Source organism: Macaca mulatta, chromosome 9 (genome assembly GCF_049350105.2).
Source record: "Macaca mulatta isolate MMU2019108-1 chromosome 9, T2T-MMU8v2.0, whole genome shotgun sequence".
In the NCBI taxonomy this organism is placed as follows: Eukaryota; Metazoa; Chordata; class Mammalia; order Primates; family Cercopithecidae; genus Macaca; species Macaca mulatta.
Window position 1 is genome coordinate 144,542,032 of NC_133414.1, and position 18,699 is coordinate 144,560,730.

At 61.6% G+C, this 18,699-nt stretch overlaps 1 long non-coding RNA gene across 1 annotated transcript; it reads left to right on the top strand.

Annotated features, from left to right (window-relative positions):
• Nucleotides 1-8,631: 8,631 nt before the first annotated feature.
• On the top strand, nucleotides 8,632-12,584 carry LOC100426706 (chromosome 9 C10orf91 homolog). Its single transcript, XR_013398517.1, has 3 exons — nucleotides 8,632-8,915; nucleotides 9,297-9,380; nucleotides 11,925-12,584. It is a non-coding gene; the product is annotated as a chromosome 9 C10orf91 homolog (long non-coding RNA).
• The last annotated feature ends 6,115 nt before the right edge of the window (nucleotides 12,585-18,699 follow it).

Sequence of the window (18,699 nt, forward strand, 5' to 3'; positions counted from 1 at the left end):
GCCAGGGCCTCGTCTGCATCTGACTCGCCCACACCTCTTCCCTGAAGCCCGGGCAGCCAGTCTACACGTGTAAAACATGCCCGTCCCGAGATGCACAGCCCAGCCCATCCCTAGAACCGCCCGCTAGCCAGCTTTCTGCATCTGTCTCCTCTTCTGTTCTCATTACAAAAATCGCAGGTGCTCACCGCATATTATTAAGAAAATGTAAAAAAATCTGAAAAGAACATTAGAATTACCCATAATCACCCCCACCGGAGATAAATCCATTACCTCTTTGGTATATTTCCTTTTGGGACGCACACATATAAACCCGAATGTTTATACGTAGACCAAGTGAGAGTGGTGGGAAGCACCTGGCCTGTTACATTCTGTGGCACTTGCACGTGCAGGGGCCTGAGGGGCTGCAGCGTCCTCCCTGCCTGGCACAGCCAGCCACAGGGCCTCCCTCCTGCAGCAGGGCAGGCAGGACCTCCTGCCCATTCGCTCGCCCCAGTCACTGCCTCTGTCCCCGCCCCCTGCTGGGTGCACCCATGAGATGCATGCCCGAGGGCAGCGATGCGCGGCAGGCCCATCCCCAAGGGCCCACAGCACAGCCGCAGTTAGAAAAGGGACTTCTGACGCAGCCAAGCTCATGCCTGCAACAGACTTCAGGGTCTGGAGAGGGTTGTGTTTGCGCTCCTTCTGGAAGCATCCTGCTTGGACCCTGCCAGTCCTGTGGTGGCCAGAGGTCCTGGGGCCAGGCTTCTGTCTTGGCCCTCAGGTACGGGCATTTGGGGAGAGGTGGCAACAGCAAGGACACAGTCAGGCCCCAGCGTGTTTGTGTCCTAGAGAAGCGGAGCCGGCCCTCCCTGGAGGCCACTCACGAAGCCAGACATCCCTGGGGCAGTGGATAAATCTGGAGCAGAAGTGGGCAGGTGCCCCATCCACCTGCCCATGCAGAGACAGATGGGACCACCCAGGAGGGCCAGGCCAGGCTCCTTCCTCAGGTTCAGGCCCAGCCCAGCACCCTTAGTCTGGTGTGCTCTGGCCCATGACACAGACAACCAGAACCGGGCTGCTCACTGTCAGCGGCTGGCCAGGAGCAGACCCACTCCAAGAGTCTCATGACCCCTCTCCCACCAGCACCACTGCCCCCAGCCCTACAACACAGATCTTCCCATCTTCTGGAGCTGGTGTGGCTCTGATGGTGCGTTTCCAGAGCCAGCGCCCAATGCGGGCTTCTCGGCACAGTGTGGGTGAGCCCCAGGGGGTCCTGCTGGCCCTGGGCTCTGCTATTGCTGAGCAGTTGACTCTGTCCCTAAGAATAGGAGGAGACGAGTGCCTGGAGACCAAGCACAGCTGGTCACCCCAGAGCGCAAGGTCAGTGGGCCCCGTTTCCTGCCCGGTGAGTCTGGCTGTCCCGGTGGCCTCTTCCTGCCTCAGCAGCCCTGGACTGAGAGCAGCACGTGACCAGCTGGACGTGGGGGAGGGACTGTCACTGAAGCAGAAGCCTCTCAAAGGCTGTGTTCAGCTGAGGGCGGGTTCCAGAAAGTGACAGAATCTTCCAGAAAAGATGCCACCAACATCCCCAGAATGGCTGTGGTGAGTGTGGTGGGCTTCTGTGCCACCAGCATGGGCCTTGGCCAATCCGAGCTCCAAGGCACACCCAGAAGAGCTCCCTGAAGTGCCCACAGCACCTCTGTCTGTCTCCACAGAGACCCCAGAATGAGTCATGACACTGCGCTCAGAGGTGACCAAATTCCATCCAGAGCACATGCGATGCGCATGTGTGCCTGCGTGCGGATGTGTGTGTGCCTGCGTGCGGATGTGTGTGTGCCTGCATGTGGATATGTGTGTGCCTGCATGTGGATATGTGTGTGCCTGTTGACCTGTGTGTGGATGCGTGTCCGTGTGTGCCTGTGTGGATGCATGTGGATGTGTGTGTGTGCCTGTGTGTGGATGCATGTAGATGTGTGTGTGCCTGCGTGTGGATACTTGTGTGGATGTGTATGCCCATGTGCATGTGTGCCTGCATGTGTGTGTGCCTGCGTGAGGATGTGTGCCTGTGTGTGGATATGTGTGTGCCTGTTGGCCTGTGTGTGGATGCGTGTCCATGTGTGCCTGTGTGGATGCATGTGGATGTCTGTGTGTGCCTGTGTGTGGATACTTGTGTGGGTGTGTATGCCCATGTGCATGTGTGCCTGCATGTGTGTGTGTCTGTGTGTGGATGTGTGTAGATGTTCATGTGCCTGTGTGCCTGCATGTGGATGTGTGTTCACGTGTGTGCATGTGTGCCTCTATGTGGATGTGTTTGGGTGTGTGCCTGCATGTGTGCATGTGTGTGCCTGTGTGTCAATGCATGTGTACCTGCGTGTGAATGCATGTGTGTGTGTGCCTGTGTGTGGATGTGTGTGTGCATGTGTGCCTGCATGTGGGTGTGTGGGTGTGTGTGTGCCTGTTGGCCTGTGTGTGGATGCGTGTCCGTGTGTGCCTGTGTGGATGCACGTGGATGTGTGTGTGTGGATGCATGTAGATGTGTGTGTGCCTGCGTGTGGATACTTGTGTGGATGTGTATGCCCATGTGCACGTGTGCCTGCATGTGTGTGTGTGTCTGTGTGTGGATGTGTGTAGATGTGCATGTGCCTGTGTGCCTGCATGTGGATGTGTGTGCACGTGTGTGCGTGTGTGCCTATGTGTGGATGTGTTTGGGTGTGTGTGTCCCTGTGTGTGGGGGTGTGTGTGTGCCTGTGTGTGGATGTGTGTGTGTGTGTGCATGTGTGCCTATATGTGGATGTGTGTGGGTGTGTGTGTGCCTGTGTGTGGATGTGTGCATGTGCGTGTGTGCCTGTGTGTTGATGCATGTGTGCCTGCATGTGGACGTGTGCGTGCATGTGTGCCTGCATGTGGATGTGTGTGCGTGTGTGCCTGCGTGTGGATGTGTGTGTGTTCATGTGTGCCTGCGCTGCCTTGGCCTGGGACCCAGAAACACCCCAATTTAGTGGAAACCATCCCGTCTGGTCTCTGAGAGATGCATTTCAGACCTGCTGAGTCTCTGGCCAAAGTGAGTCATGCGTGGGAACGAGAGCTGGCCTCTGTCTGTCCCGCTAGAAGGTCCCGTTCAGGCAGCGCTGGGAGCACACATAGGATCAGTGCCTGCGGCGGCTGCCGGTGGGTCCACCCCTTCTCAGGGCTCAACCCAGCTGGGCTGACAGCTCAGAGCTTCGTACTCAACTGTGGGAGCCGGAGCACAGGCAGGGCGCCCTGACGCTGAGGCAGGAGTGGAGGAGAGGCCTGGTGAGGCAGAGAAGGCTTCCTGGAGGAGGGGACTGGAGCTGGCTTGTGCAGGGTCAAGCCAAGGTGGGCCGGGCATTTTGACAGGCCCACCAGAGCTGGGCCCAGAGCGGGAGAGCATGTGGCTCTGGGGCGGGCAAGAATGGGAGGGCTGTCTGGGGAGGTGACGCTGGAGGGTGCATCAGAGGCCCTGGCAGGTTCAGGCACCATCCCCGGGCTCAGGGCATTCATGGACGCATCAGTGGAATGTTGCCTCATGGTCACAGAATGGCTGCCCACTTCCAGCATCCCATGTGCATTCCAGGCAGAAGGAAAGGGTGAGCATAGGGCAAAGACCCTGCCTGCCGTGTCAGCCCCTCTTTCAAGGTGATTTCCTGGAATTCCACTGGGCAGACCTGCTAACATTGACTGTCACTGTCTTGTGTCTGTGAGGGAAACTGGGTGATTGTTTTCACTCCCCACCCCCAACCCAGCGGTACTGAGCCTCTGTGATGAAGAGGAAGGACATAGGCATTCACTGGCACCAGCAGCCTCTGTCCCTTCCCTCCCAGCTCCTCGCTCCGCTGTGGTAGGTCTGATGGGGCCTCCTCTGTCCTCAGGACTCAGCCTCGCCCAGCAGGACAAGCCCCTTCCTCCCCACTGCAGCATCGCCATTGCTGGGGACTCTGTCCTTGCTGCCCCACACTCATAGCACATGACGATGTGGGCAGAGTCCAGGTGGGGACCACGGCGACCTGCCTGCTCTGCCCAGCAGGCTCTATGGGAGAGGAGCTCCCATCAGGGGCAGAAAAGCCCCCTCCCTTTGGCCCTCTTTCTCCTTTTTGCCCTCACCCAGGGCCAGGAGGGTGAAGCCTGACTGTGGCCCCACCCCTCCGTGTTTGTTGGGCACCAGACCCTTCTGCCTCCCCTTCCTCTCCCCTTCGCTGGCCTGCTGTCTCCTGAGCGCTCACTGTCTGGCTCTGCGGCCGCCCCCAGGTGTCACCATGTCCTCCTCCATTACCCTGGCCTTGGCGGCCTGGGCTGTGGGGGCTGGTGGGGAGGACCGGGGGGCATCCTGGGCGGAAGGCAGTGGCCTGGGGAGGGTTGTGCAGAGGCTTCCGGAGAGCTGGTGGGATGTGACACCTTGGCTACAGTCCTACAGTCCTTCTCTGGCGTCCAGGCTCCTCCCCTGGTGACAGGGAGGACTTCCTGGCCTGTGAGACCCCTGGATGTGTGAGCCTTCGCCGCTGAGGAGCTTTCTCCACTCTGCCTGACACAGCAAATGAGGACCCAGGGCCCAGAGAGTGCCCAGGGCCCCTGGGCAGGCCAGGCTGACACGAGCCTCTGGCAGCCGAGGCTGCCTCGCTGTCCCTGAGGCCGGGGTCACCTGACCTGCTGTGGCCCCTCCCCTCTCATGCCCAGCCCCCATGCTCACTACAGGAGTGGGAGCCCCTCCCAGACCCTCTAACATCTCACCTTTCCCAAATTAGGTCCAAAGGCTGGGACTCCCCCCTCCCTAAGGGGACACCCCGCTTGCTGCAGGTACATCCTGGGATGCTGCTCCCTGGCCCGTGACCCAGCCCAGCACCCACTGCCCATGGATGGGTTTGGAGAGGCAAGGAGCAAGGGCAGGAGATGGGGCCTTCACCCCACCCCACCACCACCTGGCACTCCCGGAAGAGCTGGAGCGCTGCCCTCACCTCCCACTACCCTCACCCCCAACACACGGGATCTGGGCCCACTGTCTCCCCCCAGCACACGGGATCTGGGCCCACTGTCTCCTCAGCAGTGTCCCTGGGCCACCCTGTCTGTGGCCCCAGGCACCACTGAGGTACAGGCCCTGGCTCTCAGGACCTCCCTACCCTCTGCCATCTGCACTCCATGGGTTCCCTCACATGGGGCCGAGTGATGCCCAGTACCAGGAGTCTTTGCAGGGCCCAGGGCCCCGTTCCTCGAAGATGGCTCAGGACCAGGGGTGGTTGTGTGGCAGGTGCCAGGCCTCTTGAATCGGCCTGTAGAATGCTGCCTGCGGTGGGACAGGGCCTACTCCGCCAGCCCACGGCATGTGTACCCTCGAGGCTAGTGGAAGAGAAAGGGAAGTTTCATGTTCTAATTTTGATTTTTGTCTAGATATACTCATAAAAGTGAGAACTCAAGTAGCATAGGAAAGGCTGGGGCAGCACTTCCTGAGCCCCCATGTCCACTCCTCACCCAGGAGCCTCTCCCTGAGCCCGGTTTCTGGTCCTAGAGCCTTAAGCCTGGCAAGACACTTGCCCCGCCGCTCCTGCCCCACGCCTCTGGGGGTGTCGGGATGCTCCACTTTGAGCCGGGCTGAGCTCATCTCCACCTGTCCTCCCTGCACTCACGTCAGCGGCCTTTCCAGTCCTGCCGTCCTGGTAGGGTGCAGTGGCCCAGGCTCCTGACTGGCTAATGCACTCCCCAGGCAAACGGTGCAGCAGAGGGGATCACAAATGGCACAGCCAAAGAAACGAATTCCAGAAACGTGAGCTGGTGGTTGGAAACACTCATGTGAGCAATTGAAAAGACCATGAAACCATTACCAAAATTGAGAGCAGAAATGGAATTTAAAATGAAAGTGCGTAAAACCCTGATCCAAGATTTCTTTTTATTTTTTAAGCTTATTTGCTTATTACAAAATGAATCTACTTTTTACAGAACAATTACAAAATATTGACAGCCAAGCATGGTATTCTAATCCAGCCCACCCCTCACACATTCAGGGGCAGCTCCTGTTAACCCGGGATCCCCTCCTCAGGGCTGTTGGCAAGTGTGTGTGCATGTGAGTGTAGGTGTACGTGTGAGTGTAGGTGTGCATGTGTGTGTACGAGTGTGCATGTGCATGTGTGCACATGTGTGAGTGTGCATGTGTGGATGAGTGTGTGCACGTGTGTCCACATGTATGTGTGTGTAGGAGTGCATGTGTGCATGTGTGTGTGTATGAGTGGGCATGTGCGTGTGTATGTATTCCTGTGTGCATGCATACATGTATGTTAGTGTGCATGTGTGTGCACACGTGTGAGTGTGCATGTGCACACATGTGTGTGCATGTGTGCGTGTGTATTCTTAACCCAAGGGAGTTGCTGCTTACCACTGGATCATAACCAGATGTTTAACCAGTCTCCGGAGGGAGGACATTTAGGTTATTTCCAAATGCAGCAGGGAGCAGGGGCACTGGGGAAAGGGGAAAGGAAAAAGCGCTCAGCGCAGGGAACTCGTGATCTTGTAGAGACAAACGGAAACATTTACACACCAAGGGACAGCAGCAGAATGCGGGGGACGGAATGGGGGGCTGGAATGGGGGGCTGGGATGGGGGACCGGAATGGGGGGGCTGGAATGGGAGACTGGAATGGGGGGCTGGAATGGGACGGCTGGAATGGGAGGCTGGAATGAGGGGGCCGGAATGGGGGGGCCAGAATGGGAGGCTGGAATGAGGGGGCCGGGACGGGGGGCCGGAATTGGGGGGCTGGAATGGGGGTGCCGGGACAGGGGTTCAGAATTGGGGGGCCGGAATGGGAGGCTGGAATGGGGGTCCGGAATGGGGGTGCCGGGACGGGGGTTTGGAATCGGGGGGGCTGGAATGGGGGGGGCCGGGCCGGGGGGCCGGAATGGGAGGCCAGAATGGGAGGCCGGAATGGGCGGGCCGGAATGGGGGGCCGGAATGGGGGGCCAGAATGGGAGGACTGGGACAGGGGGCTGGTATGAGGTACTTGACTCTTCCTTGTGTGGGGTAGGACACGTCCATAATAAAATGTTTAAAAAGAAGGGAAAGGACCAGAGCACTTCAGAAAAAACGAAGGAAACCACGTGGGAGACGTCACACGGTGTTGCCCGCCCCGTGGGCTCCCAGCCAGCAGGCAGGGCAGGGTACACACTTCCTCCTGCCTATCCGAGGGCCCCGGGACTGACCACAGGTCCACATGGGCAGCCAGGTGGTCGCGGGAGGACGGGGCCTGAGGATCCAGCCCCAGACGACACTGCAGGCCCCGGCAGGGGAGGGTGCCACTCTCACCTCTGCTCTCTCACCTCCGCTCTGCCTGGCCCATGGCTCTGTAGGCCTCCGTCCTCTAAGGACTCAAACTTTTTAATATAAAAATAAGTTGCAGGCCAGGCACGGTGGCTCACACCTGTAATCCCAGCACTTTGGGAGGCCAGGGTGGGCGGATTACCTGAGGTCAGGAGTTCAAGACCAGCCTGGCCAACATGGTGAAACCCTGTCTCTATTAAAAACACAAATTTTAGCCAGGCGTGGTGGTGGGCGCCTGTAATCCCAGCTACTCGGGAGGCTGAGGCAGGAGAGTTGCTTGAGCCCGGGAGACGGAGGTTGCAGTGAGCTGAGATCGTGCCACGGCACTCCAGCTTGCCTGACAGAGTGAGACTCTGTCTCAAATAAAATAAAATAAAATAAAATAAGTTGCAGTGACAGCAACGAGTTAACTCTTTAATGGGGCTTTAATTTTTAAATGAATATTTCTGAGCTGTTGGCGAGCTCAGCTGAGGTAGGGTGGTTGCCACGGGTCCCTGATTCCAACCTGGCTGTGGGCTGGGACACGGCTGCCCCTAGTATGAGTAAGGCTCAACAGTGAGGGATGTCCAGTGCCCAGCCAGCAGCTGGGGTATCTGTGGGGTGGGGGGCTCCCCCATCGCCCTTCCCTCCCCCTCCCCTTCCTTCCCTCTCCTCTCAACCCCAGCTCCTCTCACCCTTCCCCCTCCCCCCACTCAGGACTCCTCCCCAGCTCACTCCCTCCCCCCACACTCCGTCTCCCCTCTCCTCAGGGCTCCCTGGCTTCCCACCTCTCTGAATTCCCCTCCTCCAGATCCTCGAGGCTCCCTGCCCATTCCCTCTGGGGTCCTGAGGTCTCCAGGGGCCACTCTGGCTTCCCTCCTGCAGACCCACTCTCCTAGGGGAGCAGGGCGACCCCACACAGATACTGATGGGACAAGAGAACCGGCTCTGCTAAAAGCCTCCTGGGGCGGGGGCCGTGGGGGAGGTGAGAGCTGTCTCTGGCCTCGAGGCTGAGCAGCAGCCCCCAAGGTGTCCTCTGCAGAGAGGGCCAGCTTCAGGCCTGCCACCCTGCAAACCACAGTGACCGGTTCTGAGATTCCTCCATTTCTGAACACGAGCCCAGCAAATGATGGAGGTTCTGGCCCCAGCCCCAGCCCCAGCCCCAGCCCCCGCCCCAGCCCTTGCCCCGGCTCCGGCCCCAGCCCCAGCCCCAGCTCCTCCTCAGCCCCAGCCCTAGCCCCAGCTCCAGCCCCGACCCCAGCCTTAGCCCTGGACCCTGCCCCAGCCCCGGACCCTGCCTCAGCCCCAGCTCCTCCTCAACCACAAGGGCATCTCCAATTCCTCCTGAAGAATTCAGTTCCCTCCTCTGGGCACCTCTAGGGCCCAGCTGGGCCCAGGGTGTGTTCTACAGTGGGGGGTGGTGGGGAGATTTTGTGACCCCACCCTCTCTGCAGGGCACCGCTGGTGGCTCTGGCCTCGGCCCCATGCTGTGCCAGACACACAGAGAGGCTCGGCCAGTTATTTCCAGGAGGCCAGGTAGGCAGGAAAGGCCCAGGATCCGCCAGGACTGGGGAGGGAGGCAGGAGGCTTCTCTGGGTATAAAGCAGCTGAAATGTGGAGTTTCCTCCCAGGAGCCGAGAGGCAGCTGCAGGGCGAGCTCCGGGGGGAGTGTGCAGCCACTGGAGCTCCATCCTGGGCAGGGGTGGTGACGGCTTGAGGATGGCAAGGGCTGATTTGCTTTTAAAATTGTTGCTATGTGCTGTAGTTCCCCTGTTATTCCCAAACTCTCAGGAAGCACCTACTGGCCACGAGGTAGTCTTGCTTATGGGGCTGGGGATGAAGAAGAGTCAGGTGCAGGTGGGCGGAGCTCTGGCGGCAGGAGGCTGAGGGCGGGGTGGGGAGTAGCAGCAGGGGATGGGCACCAGGCCCCTTCCGTTTTGGAAAGAGCCGCGCCCCGTGGGTGCCGATGGTTAGGAGACGTCTTAGTCGCATGCCCCCAACGATTGTGGCGTTTCTCTGTAGTGCGTCCATGGGCCCAGCGCCTGGCATGCCCTCCCTGGGAGCTTGCTGGACCCATGACCAGGGGTCTGGGAGGGCAGAGGACAGGCGGGTCCTGGTGGTAGGTTGGCTGCTGAGTTTCCCTATGATGTTTGTCCTGCTGGTGCCCAGAGCCCCTTCAAGGTGCCCATCATCAGGGGAGAAGTGGAGCCACAAACTGCCTTTTAACCCTGGGGTCCTGCCAAAAGGTCTGGGTGTCCTGGGGCCTGTGGCCTGGGTTGCAGACGCAGCCAGTTCCCTCCAGGCATGGCCACCAGCCCTGGGCTCCCATGCCCGGGTTTCCCTGCCTGCCCAGCTGGTCAGAGGAGGGAGTCCCTCTATCCACTCTGCCTCACATTAAGGGCAGAGACTGAAGAGGTGGCTGCTTGGACTGTGGAGGCCCAGGGTGGGGGGCCACTTTGGCCAGGACTTCGGTGCTCCCTTAGAGAAGGCTGTGCTCACCCCCTCTTTCCTGCAAGTACCTGGGGACCTAGATGGGGGCAAGGGATGCCCAAAAGGGCCTGGACACCTTCCATGGCAGTCCGCCCTGACAGGGTCTGTGGGAGGGCGTGTCCTCCCTTCCGCAGGCCTGGCGGGCAGTGAGGCCGTGCAGCTACAACTCACCCCTCACACCCGGGCCAGGAGCTGACTGAGGCCCAAGGCTGAGCCTCCACTTTGGACCTGGGACATCTGGGCAGAGGAGCCCTGTGGTGGGGCCAGGGCGAGGGGGTAGGGGCCTCAGGGTGGGCCCTGGGACCCCTTGACCTACAGAGCAGAGGCGTGTGGGGAGGTGCCAGCAGCTTCTTGGAGAGGCCCAGGGTAGAAGCACTGGCAGGTAAGCTATTGTGGGCCTTGGCAAGGCCGGGCCTTGAGCTGGACGGCCCGTGGCACAGTCCAAGCCAGCACTGCCCCAGCTTGGAGGGGCTTGTGGGTGGTGGAGCACCGAAGGTACCCAGGCGGTAAGAGGAGGAACAGACGAGGGCTAGACCCAGGCAGCAGGTGCAAGTTGGCCCCCGGCCTGGCCCAGACAGGAGGGTGGGGTGGGCAGGAGGTGGGGGTCCTGAGGTCAGTGCTTCAGCTGCTCGAGCTGGCTGGACGCCCACCCTGCTGGGAAGGAGCCTGGCCTTTCTCCAGAGCCACAGCAGGGGCCTGGGCACCCCGCACTTGGTCAAGGCTGAGGAGGCCTCAGCTGCTGGGTGCTCTGGAAGCAAAGCGGCCTGGGAGGGCCTGGAGGAGCCTGGTCTCTGTTCCCTGCTGCCTCACCGTGGGAGGGCACAGAGGAAGTGCAGGGTGGGAGCTGGGAGAAGTGGGAGGAGGAGGAGAGACAGGAGAAGGCGCAGGAGGAGGGACAGGAGGAGGGACAGGAGGGGCAGGAGGGGGGACAGGAGGAGGGGCAGGAGGAGGGGCAGGAGGAGGGGCAGGAGGAGGGACAGGAGGGGCAGGAGGAGGGACAGGAGGAGGGGTAGGAGGTGGGGCAGGAGGAGGGACAGGAGGAGGGGTAGGAGGTGGGGCAGGAGGAGGGGCAGGAGGGGGGACAGGAGGGGCAGGAGGGGGGACAGGAGGAGGGGCAGGAGGAGGGACAGGAGGGGCAGGAGGAGGGACAGGAGGAGGGGTAGGAGGTGGGGCAGGAGGAGGGACAGGAGGAGGGGTAGGAGGTGGGGCAGGAGGAGGGGCAGGAGGAGGGGCAGGAGGAGGGACAGGAGGGGCAGGAGGAGGGACAGGAGGAGGGGTAGGAGGTGGGGCAGGAGGAGGGACAGGAGGAGGGGTAGGAGGTGGGGCAGGAGGAGGGGCAGGAGGGGGGACAGGAGGGGGGACAGGAGGGGGGACAGGAGGGGGGACAGGAGGAGGGGCAGGAGGAGGGGCAGGAGGTGCCAGGTGCTCTCTGAGCAGGACCTTCCACGTGGCTCTGGGGGGCCTCTGGCATTGGCAGGTCAGGGGTCAATGAGAGGAGGGAAAGGTGGCCAGGAGCAGCTGCTGGGCGGGAGGGCAGGAGTGCACGAATCAATGCATGGGCGGGGGTCCCTGGGAGAGGCCCATGGGAGCCCCGGAGCCCAGCCCCTGGTAGAGGCGCATCAGGCCCAGCTGTGGGATTGTGCCTGGGATTCCTGCATCTGGGACTTCCTGAACCCCACCCCCCGGCCTTAGCTTTGAATATGAGGGTCATCAGGAATCAGTTCCGGGGCCCGATGGCCAGAGACCCAGGGACTGGGCGGAGGGCCTCTCCCTCCAGCAGCAGGGGTCACCTGTAGGCCCAGAAGCCAGCCCTGGGGCCCAAGGAGGGCTGCCCCAGGCAGTGGTGCAGACAGGCTCTCAGCCTCCACGTGGACCAGACTTGGGTTGGAGGCACCGCATGTTGGGGCGCGGTGGGGCCCTGGGGAAGCCAGGCTGATCTTAGCCTTGGTCACATCGAGGGCCTGGCTGTGGGCATCCAGGTGCTTCAGGCAGGGCCTGGTGGGGCGAGGTCCACTGGGCTTTTTCCTGACGGGGTGGGGGGTGGGGGAGCTCCCAGTCGGGCCCCTTCTTGTGTGCAGCCTCCTCCCTCTTCTCTCCCCTTCCCTCCTTTCTTGTCTGAATCAGTGTCTCCCTCTCGCCCACTTCCCCACCTCTCAAAAGACCACAAGCACCCAGGATAGCTCAGCACACACGGGTTCTCAGCTTCCCGTTCATACAGAAACCTCAGACAAGAAGCACGTTGCCCATTTTTCTTTAAGACCAACCCCAGACCACGAGAACGCTTTCTCTGCGGCAGCAGCACTCCAGCGCCCCTGCCTCCAGGCACCCCCGGCCTCCGCACTCCAGTGGCCCGGACCTGGCTGAGGCAGCTCCTGTGGTAGGTCAGGCCTCATAGACGGCTGGAAGAGCCAGTTCTGGGCTGGGCCTGTGCGAACAGGTGTCTGTTAGTCAGGGTTTTAGGAATGCAGCCTTTGGAGCCTGCAGCAGGGAATGGCGGCTCTGGGCCCTCAAGGGGCAGCCGGTGAGCCTGGGAGGCCAGGCCGGGCTGACCCAAGGGGAGGACCCTCTCTGCCCACTGCTGCTGGCCATGGGCAGGTGTAGATCCTGGGGGTCCCCCAAGGCACAGTCCCTTATCTCCAGGAGAAGGCAGAGGCAGGAAACAAATCTCCTGTCAAAATTCCTAAAATACTAAGTAAGCGATGGTTCCAGGCTCAGACACTGGACACTGAGAGAATGAGGGAAAATCAGCCTGGACAGCCAGGGCTAACAAGATGGTTAATTACAGCAGGAGAAGAACGTTAACAGTATTAATTCTAACCACAAAGGAGGAAAAGGGAAGACCCAGTGAGAAGGAGGAGGGTCCCTCTCCCAGATGAGGCTGCCCCCATTGCTGGGGCCTCAGCCCCTCCCAGGCCTGAGGGAGCCCAGGCCTGCCTGGCCCCACCCACCTCACCCCAACCCTGCCTGGCCCTGCCCACCTTTGCTCCAGCCCTGCCTGACCCCTCCCACCCTTGCCCCAGCCCCTGTCTGGTCCCTCCCACTTGTCCCAACCCTTCCTGGCACTGCCAACCCTTGCCCCAGCCCTGCCTGGCCCCTCCCACCCTTGCCCCAGTCCTGCCTGGTCCTGCCCACCTCACCCCAGCACATCCTATGGGGCTCACATCTTTGTCTTGGAATTTGGTTTTTAAAATAAATTATAAGTTTTAATAAAATAAAGTACTAGAAAAGCTATTCATTATGGAAGATGTAAAAATCTGAAAAGAAACTTCCATTTGTGAGGAGAAATGGAGAACGGAGTCCAGGAGGTGGAGGAAGGAGGTAGAAGGCCCTGGGCCCTGGAAGGTTCTGTCTGTTCTCTGGGAACCCAGCTTCCATTTACTCCCCTAAAGCAGAGGGAGGCTCTGGGAAGGCAGGTGTGGGGCCCAAAGGGACCCTGATGAGGACAGGTGGGGTCAGCAGGGGCGGGGGCTGCAGCTAGAGCGGGCACCAGGTGTGTGCCCCCCTGTGCCACTCGGGTCTTCAGCATGTGGATGAGAAATGCAGCCCCTCACAATGTGGATCCCATCTTTAAATTGGGCTGCATTTCAGTCTATAAAATATTCAGTGTCTTTCTAAATAAGTGCATTATTTATGATGCCGCTCGTGAAATATTCATGCCTGACTTCAACACGGAGCCAGTGTGCCCATGCAGGTCCGTGGTGATGGGCTGGCCTTTCCCAGGTAATAGGAGGATGCAGGGCTGCTGGGGTGGGGGGTGGGGGTGCTCGGGAGTCGGTGGAGCTCCTTGGCAGGTGAATCTCACCCAGGAGCCAGGACCCACCCCACTGGCAGCATCCGGGCCTCCTTTGCTGGGGAGCTCATGAGTGGGTGGGTGGGCACTGGCTCCCCAATGCCCGATCCTCATGATGGCCACTTCGAAGCCCTGGCAGACTGGGGGCACCCCAGCCCCCACGCCAGGCCCACTCCAACCCCCAACCCAGCTCCCAACCAAGCCCACACCCCAGCCACCACCCCAGCCCCCACCCCAGGCCCACCCTAACCCCCACCCCAGCTCTGAACCCAGCCCACACCCCAGCCGCCACCCCAACCCCCACCCCAGCCCCCACCCCAACTCCCATCCCAGCCACCACCCCAGCCCCACCCAACCCCCACCCCAGCCCTCACCCCAGCCCCCACCCCAACCCCCACACCAGCCCCAACCCAACCCTCACCACAGCTCCCACCCCAGCCCCACCCCAACATCCACCCCAGCCCCACCCCAGCCCCACCCCAACCCCCACCTCAACCCCCACCCCAACCCTCACCACAGCCCCCACCCCAACCCCCACCCCAGCCCCCACCCCAACACTCACCACAGCCTTCACCATGGCCCCCACCCCAGCCCCCACCCCAACATCTACCCCAGCCCCACCCCAGCCATCACACCAGCCCCACCCCAGCCATCACCCCAGCCCCACCCCAACCCCCACCCCAGCTCCACCACAGCCTCCACCACAACCCCCACCCCAACCCTCATCCCAACCCTCACCACAGCTCCCACCCCAACCCCCACCCCAACCCCAGCCCCCACCCCAACCTCCACCCCAGCCTCCACCCCATCCCCACCCCAACCCCCACCACAGCCCCCACCCCAACCCTCACCACAGCCACCACCCCAACCCCCACCACAGCCCCCACCCCAACCCTCACCCCAACCCCCACCACAGCCCCCACCCCAACCCTCATCCCCACCCCCACTCCAGCCCCCACCCCAACCTCCACCCCAGCCCCCACCTCAACCTGACTGAGGAGGCTGCTGGGTCATGGCTGTTGCCCTGAAAAGGCCCAGAGGCACCCCCACCCCCACTCTTCACCGCCCAGGGCCCTGCCAGATATCCCAGCCTCCACTGTGGACCCTGGAGAAGGTGATAGAAGGAGGGAGACAGAGGGCAGGCTCTGGGTGTTCGGGGGTCTGTGTGTGGGGAGGGACTCTCTGGGGGTCTGTGTGTGGGAAGGGGCAGCCTTGGCCCCAAACGGAGGCCTTTGTCCTCCCTGTGGATTTTGAGGTGTGGCCTTTGTGAAGGGAGAGTGGGGGCCAGGGTGGTCACCCTGGGTGTCCCCTGAGAGGTCCCCTGCCCTCACATCAGCTGCCCTGGACTTGGAGTCCAGGCTTGTGCCCCCGTCCCCCACTCCTCCTTGCCTTTCCCTGCACACCCCCCTCCTTGAAGGCGCAGAAACCACCTAAAGGTCTTGCTCATTGTCAAGGAGGCTTGGTCTCAGGACCCTGCAGCTCAGGGTGGAGTGGCAGGAGTGTATCCAGCCAGCACAGACTCAGAGGGTCCCACAGATCACTGGACATGGACCTGGGCCAGCTGAGGCAGGGCTGACCTCTGGGGCCCCCCGCATGTTCCAAAGCCCAGGGCACGGCTCCCAAGTCAGGTGGATCAGCTTCCTGGAGGTCCTCAGCCGGGCCCACCCTTTACAAGGCCTGGCCCGAGGAAATGAAGGGGCGGCCCCTGGCTGAATGGCGGATGGTCCTTGGAGTCTGAGCGTCTTAGAATCCCTGGGGATGTGCGGTTCAGTCCTATAGTTTGCAGATAGGGGAATTGAGTCCTGGAAACAGGCAGGGCGAGGGGAGGGCCCGCCAGGCACTGCGCCCCACTCTATGCCAGGCCTATGTCAGCCCCTCCCTTCCCCTCTCAGAGCTCAGGGTGCATTTTCAGCCCACCTGGCCTGGAGCAGGCAGGGCTGGGGGCTGGCTGGGACCTGGACAGGGCTCAGCTGCAAAGGCGGCTTCCCCCAGCACCTCCAGGCTCTGGCTATTCCAAACCATGCTCCAGGCTCAGATGGGCTTGTGCCAAAACAGCTGAGCCACTCCCTTCACTAGACAAGGGTCCCCCAAAACACAGCATTTCGGGGGAATGGGTGACCACCTCGTGACCGCCCCTTGCCCCCTGCTGGCCCCATCCTAGGCAGGGGAGCAGCTCTTGCCTCTAGGAACCTTCTCCCCAGAGACCATGCGCAACAGAGGGATGGCGCCTGGCGGGTCAGCACGCTGACTTGCCTCACCTGCGGTTGCTGAATGAGTGAGTTAGTGGGTGAGGACCTGCAGGTGGCCCCTGGCTGACACTTTGACTGTGGAGGAAGAAATCAGGATGTTCAGGGCCAGAGGGGAAGGTGGCAGGGAAGGCAAGAGGGGAGCATCTCCCTGTGGAAGGGTAGGGTGCTGGGCAGGGCATGCTGGGGTGCTGGGACCCCCCCGTGCTGGCTGTCACAGTCCAGCAGGGAGCACGCTGCAGGCGGCTGCAGGAGCTGAGCACAAGGGGACAGCGGTGCGTGTATTGGAGAAAGGGGACAGCAGTAAGTGTGTCGGGGAAAGGAGACAGCAGTACGTGTGTTGGGGTGGCCCCATATACCCTCCACGTAAAGCCATGCACTGTACCTGGGGCATGGCCCTTGAGTGGCCACTGGAGCCACCTGGGCCTGGGGGTGGGGTGGGGAGCCCATGTCAGGGTCCAGCCAAAGGTGCCACAGGGCTCCAGCACCAGAGGCACCCAGCATGGGCCTGCCTAGCCTTAGGGCCCTCTGCTGCCCAGGGACCCAACCCTGCAGTCTCTGGGTGATCGGTGCTGCCCTGGAGGGGCGTGACACCCTCTGCTGGCCCCACACAGAAGGACACAGCTGCCACCCAGCATGCAGCTCCCCCAGGAACTAGGTGCCCATGCTGTACCCAGCAGCTTACACTGCGCTTTGTCGCCCACGCTGCACCTGGGAGCCGGCACTGTGCCTAGACGCCCATGCTGCGCCTGGGATCTCACACTGCACCAGGTGCCAGTGCCACTCGGGCAGACCACACTCTCCATGTGTGACAGGATCCGCCAGGGAGGGGCACCCTGACCCTGATCTCCCCAGGCAGCTCTGGAAAGGCCTGTGTCCTGGCTGGGGACCTCTGGGAGGCCATGGAGCTGGGAGGCAGGGACTGGAGGTCTGAGGGATCCAAGTGGCCTGTCCTGCTGCACCTGCCAGGCCCCTGTCAGGGCTGGCCATTAAGGCTAAAGGATGACCCCTCACCTCCTGCCCCTGGGGGCTGAGCCCTACGTAGGAACCTGAATGTTTCCAGCACCCAGTCCTGGCAGTCCCTGCTAGGCAGATCCACCCAGCACCACGCAGGAGGCCCCAGGACTGAGCCCCGCAAGGAAGGTTTCCCAGTGCCCACAGCCCACCTAGGGGCCAGTCCACCAGGGACTGGGGGGCCCTGGGAAGGACAGGGGAAGAGTGAACCACCAGGCCCTGTGTGGTCACTTCCCAGCAGCCAGATTTAAGGCCAGGTTAGGAGGAATCTCTTGTGCCTCGGTTTCCCCTTCTGTACTCCAGGATCACATTACCCACCCCCCCCAACACTCTGTTCTGCAGAGTGTGCAGACAATTGCAGGTGGTGACGCTTCTGCAAACAGCAGAGCCCTGGGCACCTGTCCAAGGCGGTTCCGGAAGGCCCCGTGAGTCCCGTTGCGCGGGGACTTCCCAGGGGCGGGGTCGCGGGGCAGGGCGGGCGCTGGCTCCGCCCCCTGCTGGTGTCGCAGGAACAGGGAAGGGGCGAGACGGTGCAGCGGCGCCACCTGCCGACACTTCCCAGCATCGCGCCCTCGCGCGGCCGCGGGGCGGGGCCTGGGGGGCCCTTCGGGAGTGGCCTCGGCAGGGTTTACACACAGACGCGGCAGCTGCCAGAGGGGGACACAACGACTTCTCTCTAGCGCAGGGACTTAGAGAACCGAGTCTTTATGCATGCATGTACCTGCATAACCACTGCTAAATCGGGCCCGGAAGGGGCTCATAGGAAGGTGTAGGGGCCGGAGCCTTCTCCTGGCTTTGAGCAGCCAGAGTCGAAGCTGGAGCTTTCCCAGGTGGAGAAGACACGGCGAAGACCAGGGCGGGACGGCCGGTGGCAGGTGCCGCACAGCGCGCCGTGGGCTGAGGGACAGGTCGGGACCCCAGGCACAGAGGTGGGTGGCCAAGCCCCGGCTCCCGGGCCCCTCCCCGAGTGAGGCACCAGGGCGTGGTCCCGAGTTTGGACTGAGACGAGGCCGTGCAGAGGCTGTCTCGTCCCACACAGGCGCGCCCCTTTCACGACGCGTCACAGAATAGCCCCACGACAGCCTCTGAGTGTCAGTGGAGGGAAGAGTTGCTGGTCTCTCGCTTTAAATCACAAGCTGGAAATGGTTAAGCTGAGTGAGACAGGCAGGTCGAAGGCCAAGGTCGAAAGCTGGGCCTCTTGCACCAGTGAGCCAAGTCATGAACACCCAGGAAACGTTCTTGAAGGAAGTTAAAATGCTACATAAATGCTACAGTGAACATATAGTCGCCAACCAGTGAAACTGCCTCCTTGCTGATGTGGAGAAAGTTCGAGTGATCCGGACAGAAGCTCAAACCAGCCACCACACTCCCTTAAGCCAGAGCCGCATCCAGAGCAAGGCCCTAACTCTCTCCAGCTCCACAAAGATGGAGACGGTGGGGAAGCTGCAGAAGAGGAGTCTGAGTCCGCAGAGGTCTATTCATGAGGTTTAAGAAAATAAACCGTCTCTGTAAGGTGAACATGCAGCTTCTTCGCAGGCGCCAGGGGGAGGCTGCGCCAGGAGGGGCTGCGTCTGCGGAGCCATCCAGGAGCGACGGGCAGCGTCTGTGGGTCTAGGAGCGACGGGCAGCGTCTGCGGAGCCATCCAGGAGCGACGGGCAGCGTCTGTGGGTCTAGGAGCGACGGGCAGTGTCTGCGGAGCCATCCAGGAGCGACAGGCAGCGTCTGTGGGTCTAGGAGCGACGGGCAGCGTCTGTGGGTCCAGGAGCGACGGGCAGCGTCTGCGGAGCCATCCAGGAGCGATGGGCAGCGTCTGTGGGTCTAGGAGCGACGGGCAGCGTCTGCGGAGCCATCCAGGAGCGACAGGCAGCGTCGGTGGGTCTAGGA